Consider the following 9715-nt stretch of genomic DNA (forward strand, 5'->3'; position numbering starts at 1 on the left):
TGTAACTGCAAATACTGTACACTCCTGTCATCAAATGGTCTTTTCATTCAATTATGAGCTCAAGAGTTTGGATCTTACAGTTCACTCACACACTTGGCTCCATTGGATGGTCAAGAAAAGAAAGATGTCATTGGAAAAATACACATGACCATAATCCACATCTAGGGCTGATTGCAAAATAAACTAGAATGTAGATTTATAATTTATTAACTCAGAATTAAGGTTTGAGAAGGGCAAATTGCCAGGCCAACTGTGAAGTAATTGGATACTTCTTCCTACTTAATGTGAGTATGAGATTTTAATCATTAGAGAGAAATTTTGTCATGTTCCTAAGGGCTTTGGATTCATGTTATATGTACATCAGGGTAGCTAGGGAAGACAACGTCTAAAGATATTAGTCACTTATATTCAACATTAATATACAAAGAACAATCACCAATTCATATAGATTATATATGTATATATACATACATACACACATTTGTACACATACGCTTTTTCTTTTTTCTTTTTTTTTGCCAGTCATGGGGCCTGAACTTTGGGCCTGGGTGCTGTCCCTCAGCTCTTCAGCTCAAGGCGAGCGCTCTACCACTTGAGCCACAGCGCCACTTCTAGGTTTTTCTGCTTATGTGGTGCTGTGGAATCGAACCCAGGGCCTCATGCTTGCAAGGCATGCACTATACCGCTGAGCTACCTTCCCAGCCCCCACATATGCTTTTTCTTGTCTTAGTCTCTTAATAGTTTTTTGTTTCTTTGTCTGGGCTGGCTTTGAACCTCGATCCTCAGATCTCAGTAGCTAGGATTACAGGCATGAGACACCGATGCTGAGCAATAGTTTAAAAAAATAGGCCCACTTGTCATCTCCCCAGATAAGATGATATGATCCACTGGAACAAGAATAAGGTTATCTATATAATTTTCTTAGTGCTTAACACAGGAAAGACTTTCAATAAACGATAAATCAAAGACTGTCTCTCAAGAAGTAGAGCAAGTAAAACAATGTACAATAAATGTCAATGTACTATAAAAAGAAAAAAAGACTGGTTCTCCATTGTTAGCAGCCAAGTAAGCAACACCATTAAGATAAAATATGAGTCAGATAATGAAAAGGGCTTTTACCAATCGTTCTCATTTTCACAGAAACTCATCAACAAACATAGAGGATGAAGTTGGGTGCAGGTGGCTCATGCCTGTAATCCTAGGCCTTCAAGAGGCTGAGACTGGAGGATCTGGTTGAAAGCCAACCTAGGTAGAAAAGTCCCAGTGAGACTCTTATCTCCAATTCATCACTCAAAAATCTGGAAGTGAAAAAAAAAATCTGGAAGTGGCACTGTGGCTCAAAGTGATAGAGCAGTGCTAGCCTTGAGCAAATTTGCTCAGGGACAGCGCTCAGGCCCTCAGTTCAAGCCCCATGCCCCACACCCAACCCTCCCCCCCACATGCATGCATGCACGCACGCACTAGCGATAAAAATAACATTTCGCTTTCACATAACCAAGATCACAGGGATTCCTTTTCAAGGGTTTTCAACTACTTGCAGAAAAACATCAACTAAATAATAACAGCATTGTTCTCATTTCTCTTAGAGCCCTAAAACTGGCAAGATTGGTCTTGCTTAAGAGATGTATATTTATTATGATGGCTTTGGGTTTACGGGCTTTAGGTGGGGGTATTTATTTTTGGTGGTGCTGGGGCTTGAACTCAAGGCCTCACATTTGCCCACCAAGTATTCTCCGCTTAGTAATTCCTTGAGGCTTTTTTATACTATTTTGTTTGAGATAGGGTCTGGCTTCTTGTGCTTTTTTAGGCTTCCTCTTATAACTGGGATGACAGGTATACGTCACCATTCCCAGCTTCATCTACTGAGACTGACTCCTGGACTTTTCTGTCTAGGGTTTACACAGAACCTTGATCTTTCTGGTCTCAGATTACTGTTTGAGAAAAAGGTCTCAAGAACTTTTCTGCCCAGGCCTGGCCTCGAACCACAACCCTCCGCTTCTCATTTTCCTGTGTAGGAAGGATAGGAGATATAAACCACCTCACTCAGGCAGCTAGAGCTAGGAGACTTGCTTAGTAAATCTGCACTTAGGGACCAGAGAGCTCCCTGTCTGGCCTGAAGACACTGCCCCCTGCTGGCGAGTGAGAATTTACGGGCAAGGCTGGTGGAGAGATGACTGACCTTCACTTGACTTACGAAGCACAGTTAACCAACATAGCGACTCCACAAGGGCTCTGCTGTGTTTCCAGAAGTCCCAAGATAACACGGTTGAATGAAAGCTGCCCTCTTCGCCGCCATCTGCAGACATGTGGGCTGGTTAGCCTCATCCAGTCCCTGTTCCCAGTCCGGAAGGCCGTTGGCACGGACTCTTCACCCACACCCTCTTCCTATGGACATGGGCCTTTCGGTTCCTTTGCTGTAATTTTAGTGGCATTTTGGGTGAGCTCAAAGGGGAAAAATATGCATGTTTTTTCAAGTGCAAGGTTTAACCAGAGTCTATTTCGGGGGATTTTCAAGCAGTGAGATGTGACGGTGGTTGACTCTCAGCGTGGAAGTGTGGAGAGGTGTGGGAACAGGGTGGAACACAGAAGAGGAAGAGAGAAGAGTGGGCAGGCTCTGGCTCCCGCTCTGTGCAAGAAAGAAATTGACAAAAATCAGCCCTCTGCTTTCTGTCCTTTTGTTTGATACTTGGGGTTCCTAAGATTGCATTGGAAGAAAGACTCTTGAGCTAAAAATAGGAATCTTTCAAACCCCTCCACCACGCCAGGTCCTTCATATTCCTCATGCTTGTAATGAAGTTGGACACACGAATTCTGTTTTCTTCTAGTTCTTTCATGTAATTATTTCTGCAGCATGTTTCACAATGAGTGTCTGAACCCAGGGCCTGGCAACTGAAGGCCCTTAGTGAATTGTGTTTGAACTCATAGACAAGTGTAAGACATAGTAGTTGCTCCTACTTTATTTATAGTTGCAGATTATATGGATAGATAACCTGCTTCATTCATTCATTCATTCACTCCCCTGACACATATCTGTTGAATACTGACTACTTGTGAGGCACAGGTTTAACATCAACAAATAAGATCAACACTAGCCTTTTCACACACAGCTCACATGCTACAGGGGAACATTTTTATTTTTATTTTTTTATTTATTTATTTTTTATTTGTGAACATACTGTACAGAGGGGTTACAATTACATGGGCAGGATAATGCGTACATTTCTTACCAAGCATTGCAGCCTCCTCCTTTGGTTTACCCTTCACATCCCTTCCCAGCCTCCCCCCTGCCCCCCATTTATTTTTATTTTTTATTAGTCATGGGCCTGAACTCTGGGCCTGGGCGCTGTCCCTCAGCTCTTCAGCTCAAGGCAAGCTCTCTACCACTTGAGCCACAGCACCACTTCCAGTTTTTTCTGCTTATGTGGTGCTGAGGAATCGAACCCAGGGCCTCATACATGCAAGATAAGCACTCTACCACTGAGCCACCTTCCCTGCCCCAAACTTTTTTATGTTTTAGAGTTTTTTTGGGGGGGGCTGGGGAGGTCAGTATTGAAGTTTAAACTTAGGGTTTTGCACTTGTTAGCAAGCATTCTGTCATTAGAGCCATGTCTGCCCCCCCCCAAGGCCTTCTTACTTTAGGTTATTTTTCAGATGGGTGCCCCATCTGCTCTTTCCTTGTAGCTGGGATTAATGGCATGTGCTAACACAATCAGCTGGTTTTTCAAGAGTCTTGCTAAATTTTTGCTTGGGCCAGGCTTGAACCATGATAAATCTCTTCTGTGGTTCCCAAGTAACTAGAATTACAGGTGTGTACACCACTTCCAGGCCCATCACGAGAACTGTTCCAGGCAAAGTGGCAGTGGTGATACAGAATGATGGAAGTTGTGGGAATCAGAAGGGACTATGAGAGCACACAGCAGGATCTCTGACGTAGACTTGAAAGGCTCCGTGGACAAAGACACTCGACAAGTGAAACAAGACAGTGTCAGGTCCAACACCTAAGAGGCTTGCTTGGGCAATTGCAAAGTAGGATAAAGGGCAACATCAATACACCTCTTCATCTGCGGGACGAACTGCTCTCCCCCTGAAGCAAGATGGCAGGAAGGGAGACCAGCAGGAGAATAGAGAGAATCAGAACTTACTAGAGACAGAAAGGTCCAGAGGAACGTTTGCCTACCCAAATTCAGTAGGAACAGTCTGATGGATGGATTGCTGGGTACAATTCTGAGGAAATGTCACAATCTTGACAACTCCAGGAGAACTGAGTCCTTGGAAGGTCTCCACTCTTATGTGAGTTTTACCTCCAGGAGCTCTCCTCTGTCTCCCAGGAGATGGAGAAAAATCCCCCCCAGGCCTCCAGCAGAGAAACTGTCATGAAAGTGCCACTATGTCCCTTTATTCTAAACAAGGCTGGCCTCTGGAGAAATATTTGTTCAGAGTCTAACTTGCAGTGGTGTTACTGAAGTCTAATGACATAAAGGTTTGGAAATTTCCAACCTCATCTCTAATGACCATCTTGTCACACCTCAGGTATGGTGCGTGCGTGTGTGTGTGTGTGTGTGTGTGTGTGTGTGATCCAGAAGTTCATGTTCACAACCGAGGCTCACCAAAAGTCTGACACCTAACCACAGCCTGATGGAACACACCTCTTACCACATCCACACACTAAAGTCTTTTTACCCATTCCTTTTACTCAGAATATCCTATTTTGCTACAAGAAAAAATTATAATGCATAGGCTAAAGCAAAACATACAGTTTAAGGAGCTAGAGAACAAGTATCTGAACCACTTTTAGCTATAGCAGGGATGCTAGAACTGCAGAACTGAAAATGTAAAATAACTCTAATGTTAAGAGCACTAATAGATAGACAGCAGATAGAACTGTAAACACAGACAGAAGTATAGGCAGAGAGTAGAAACAACCAAAAAGAGCCATTAAATGTTTAAAAAGTAAATAAAGAATGGCTTCAATAGGCTCATTATTAGGCTGTGTATGGCAGAGAAGAATATAAGAGCTTAAGTATCTCAGTAGTAACTTCCAAAACTGATAAGCAAAGAGACAAAGAGGACTAGAAAGAAATAATATCCAAGAACTAGGAGCCAAGTATAGAAGGCATAATATGTATAATGGGAATTCTAGAAGGAAAAGAAAGCAGCAAAGTAACAGAAGAAATACTTAATATGATAACATCTCTGAATTTCCTCACATCGATGTCAGACTCCAAAGCAGAGATCCAGGAAGCTCAGAAAACACCAAAGAAGATAAATGTCAGAAAACTACAATGAGTTATATAATTTTCAAACTACAGAGAATCAGAGGTGAAGAAAAAAAAAACCCTAAAAGAGGCCCTAGGATTAAACAAAACAAAACACCTTCCCTCTAGAGGATCAACAGTAAGAATTACACATGACTTCTCCCCAGAAACTATGCAAGTAAGAAAGCACTGGAACAAAATATATAAAAAGTATTGGGAGAAAACACCTGAACCAATAATTCTGTAATCTACAAAATTATCCTCCAAAGATGAGGAGAAATGAACACTTAAATAAGGATTGAGGGAATCTGTTACCAACATGTCCCTCTTGTTAGGAATAGTAGGTCTTTGGGGGGGAGGAGACAGAAGTCAGGAATTTGGATCTATATGAATGAAGGAAGGATGTGGAAGTGAAGTAGACACAGCTATACTATGTCCTGGTAGTCTAGGCATTATAAGTTGATCAACAAACCATTGATTAAGTCAGTGCCCTTGTAATCTAATTAGTCTAGTCCTTGTAATCCGAAAGGACTCTAAAGAAAGACCCGGAAGTCTCCTAGATGTCTCTCGATCTAATCATTAGTAGTCAAAATTACATCACAATTTGTATATATTATGAAATGGAATCAACAATGAGCCTGTATTTTTCCCTCCCTTCCTCTCTCCCTCCCTCCCCTTTCTTCCTCCCTATCTCTCCTTCCTTCCTTCCTTCTTTCCTTCCTCTCTCCCTCCCTTTTCTTTGTAACTGACACTTTCAATCACTGGCTAGCTCTCTATCAAATGAGCCGTACCTCCAATCCCAACAATGAATTTTCTAAAAAAAAAAGCTACTGGTGAAGCCCTCCAAACATTTAACAAATGTGTCCTATCAGTTCCTTATAATCTCCACCAGAAAAGCGGATGGAACACTCCTTAACTCATGCTATGTGCCAGTATTATCCTCATACCAAAATGAGACAAAGAGCATGAGAAAAGTATACATCAATATCTCTCATGAATAATAGATGCAAACATCAATAAAATATGAACAAATCAAATGCAACAATGTATAAATACAATTTTACACCCCAACCAAATTGGAGTTATCCCAGGCACGTAGGGCAAGATCAACATTTGAAAATCAGTAACTCATTGACAACAGTCAAGTATTTCAAAATAGCAAATAGCGATGACTTTGATGTTCTCAACGTAAGTACATAATACATGTCTGAGGGGGGAGATATACCAGCTACCTTCATCTAATTCAAACAGACTGTGGGCAAGGATCACTAAGTCATGCATACAAACAATGATTCTCTAACAGTTGAAAATACTGCTTTAAATTCTGAAAAAGAAAATCAGTTAACGTAACTCATCCTACATGTGTTAAGAGCTTGCTCCTCGCCGGCCATTCATCTGGTCAGATTTAACAATCTGATTTTCTATATAACCGGACCAAAGAAGTGATTGTGCAGCTAGGATAAAGCTAGTCAGATTTTTGATGAAACTGAATCATGAAACTCTAACACTGAAGAATGGAACACAGGTCCATGGAACAATTACAGGTGTAGATGTCAGCATGAATACACACCTTAAAGCTGTGAAAATGACCCTGACAAACAGAGAACCTGTACAGCTGGAAACAGTAAGTATTTGAGGAAATAACAGTCGATACTTTATTCTACCAGACAGATTACCTCTGGAAACACTTCTCATGGATGTTGAACCTAAGGTGAAATCTAAGAAAAGAAAAGCTGTTGCAGAAAGAGACTGAGGCCAAGGTAGATGAAGAGGAAGGATGTGGCCATGGCAGAGGAGGAGGGGGTCCTAGGAGATAATGTCTCTGAAGATTACTGTTGGAAAGTGATCATTGATTTGGGATATTTTTTGTACAGGATTTGTCAGTTTTTAAAATTAACATAAATGTAGGAGAAAAAAAGAGCTTGGTCCTCATTCTATGATGCCATTAGAAGGTTGAAAGGTAGGATCTCATGGGAGGTCTTTAGGTCATTGGGGGAGTGTCTTTTTTTTTTTTTGTCAGTCATGGGGCTTGAACTCTGGGCCTGGGCTCTGTCCCTCAACTCTTCAGCTCAAAGCAAGTGCTCTTCCACATGAGCCACAATACCACTTTCCATTTTCTGAGTGGTTTATTGGAGATAGAGTCTCACAGACTTTTGGGCCTGGGTTGGCTTTGAACCGTGATCCTCAGATCTCAACCTACTGAGTAGCTAGGATTACAGGCGTGAGCCACCAGTGCCCGGCTGGGGTATGTCTTTAAAGAGGACAGATGAAACCCAACCCTTCCTCTTCCATATTCTTTCATTTCCCAGCATGTGGTGACCGGTTTACTCTGCCTCAGGCTCCTACCTTGTGCTGCCAGAGTCTCAAAGCAACAAGAACTCTAAAACCTGTAAGGTTTTAAACCTTTTTTCTTTATAACATGATTGTTTGGGGGTATTTTTTTTATAGTGACAGAAAGCTAAACAATCACTTTTGGGAAAACAATGCATTATTCTCTCATTTCTGTCAATATCATTTGACAAAATTTCAGAACTATTCAACTGCATGGGTTCTAAAAAGCATTTTGTTTTCCACTATTTACAAGGTGGGTTCACTAGCCAAACTACCCAGCAACAAGCTGTCGGACCAGGCCAGCTAGTTGCTAATATTATCCAGCAAGCCATGCTTGAGTGGGCCTAATTTGACTAGTGATAAAGCTCACTGGACAATAGTTACACATTCCTATGACTTTAGTTTTCTAGGCAACCTGACAATTGCAGAATCTGGATAACAGGGTAGCAAGGCATCACTCACCTACCCCTCAGCTTCCCCCTGGAGAATCTACCTACAGGTCTTTATCCTCACTTCTCTCTCCTTACCCACTGCCTGGGGTTCTTAGACCCCTTCCATTATATTAATTATACAACCCCAAATGCCAGCAGTTGGTCTCACTGAGATGAACCTGAGACATACCTCTATACTCTCAGTGAGTCTTGTCTCAAATTTAACTCATCAAACTTCTTGGGATATTTAAAGTTTATAATTTTGGTCAGAACTGTAGTTCCAAGTCAAATATGTGTTTTAAAGAGCAAATAATATAAGTCTTAGTAAACTTTTAAAATCACACGGTAAAGTCAACATCTTTCTTATGAGTGTCAGCCACAGAATGCCTGTCAGAATCCAAACTTTGTCTTAAGGATATGGGCACAGTCATTTTCTATACATTATGAAAAAAAAATACGGTCCCAGATTTTTACACAAATAGTCTCAATCTACTTAGGCACGTTTAATACTTCATTTTTAATTTTAATTTTGAAAACTTAGTGGGAAGAATGAAGTCTTTTCAGGGTCTGGGGTTCTAAATGATTACCAGTGTAAACTATGACTTTGTAGAGTATCCTCTAAAACCTCATACTATTGGATCCCTTGCTCTTGAAATGTGTGCCAAGTAAACAATCATTTGTTTTTCTCTTTGCCGTTTTAAGGAGAATTTTGTTGAGTTAAGTGTGTGTTTCAGGATGCAGTATAGTTTGCCAAATTCTCCCCTCCCTTTTTTTTTTTTTAAATGTCATACAGGGTGTGGTGCCTTTAGGGAATAGGGAATATTTTTTAAAAGTTGAAGTTGATGTTTTTCTCCCCCCTACACTTTCCCAAAAATGGCCAGATAATCAACACCCCCACAGAGAAATTCATCCTAGGACTGGCTTCAATCTTCACTAGGCAAAGTCTTCAGAAGCCAGTTTTGTTCATTTCCTTACCAAGACTTAATGTCCTGAGCATCATAATTCACCATTAGAAATGAAACTTGATAATAACACTTGAATGTCCAATTTGTTTTCTTCTGCGAGAGGCAGAAACAGTTTAGAAGAAATAATGCCCAAATGAAGCAGCTAAATGAAGATACACCCCCACAGGGAAGAGGGGTGATGATTCCAAACCTCCATGTCCCCATCCTGATGTTATTCCTCTTTCATTAACCAACAGCCTCGTTTATTAACTTTCATTAACTGACACCTCTTCTATTAACACTCTGGTTGTTGGGACTGCATTGGATAAAATAAAGGTTTCAAGTGAGCTTGCCTTTCTTCCTTCCTTCCTTTCTTCCTTTGGCAAAGCTTTAATTTCACAAGTCTACCACCATTCTTCTTGGGAGTAAAAAAAAAAAAAAAAAGAAATTCTCTGTAAGGGCGAACGAAGCGGCTGCGGCTGCGGCTGGTGGGAAGAGCTGTGGGATTCACGAGAGAGATGCCTGGGAAGAAACTCCACTTCCAGAACGCGTGGCCGGGTGGTGACCGGAGGGGGCTGGGGCTCGGGTCTCCTTTGGGGTGACAATCGCTGCACACACAAAATCACAACAACACACGCAGGTCTCGCCCCCGCCCCAGGCCGGCCCCCTCCCGCTGGGCGTCCCCGGGTCCCCGGGAGCCGGATCGGGGCGGGTCCCGGGATGGGGACGGGGATGCTGGGGGGCCGGCGCCCCG

At 41.9% G+C, this 9715-nt stretch overlaps 1 pseudogene; it reads left to right on the forward strand.

Moving 5' to 3' along the window:
- Positions 1 to 6423: 6423 nt before the first annotated feature.
- Positions 6424 to 7072, forward strand: LOC105995965 (annotated as a pseudogene).
- The last annotated feature ends 2643 nt before the right edge of the window (positions 7073 to 9715 follow it).

Source organism: Dipodomys ordii, unplaced genomic scaffold, assembly GCF_000151885.1.
Source record: "Dipodomys ordii isolate 6190 unplaced genomic scaffold, Dord_2.0 Scaffold124, whole genome shotgun sequence".
NCBI lineage: Eukaryota > Metazoa > Chordata > Mammalia > Rodentia > Heteromyidae > Dipodomys > Dipodomys ordii.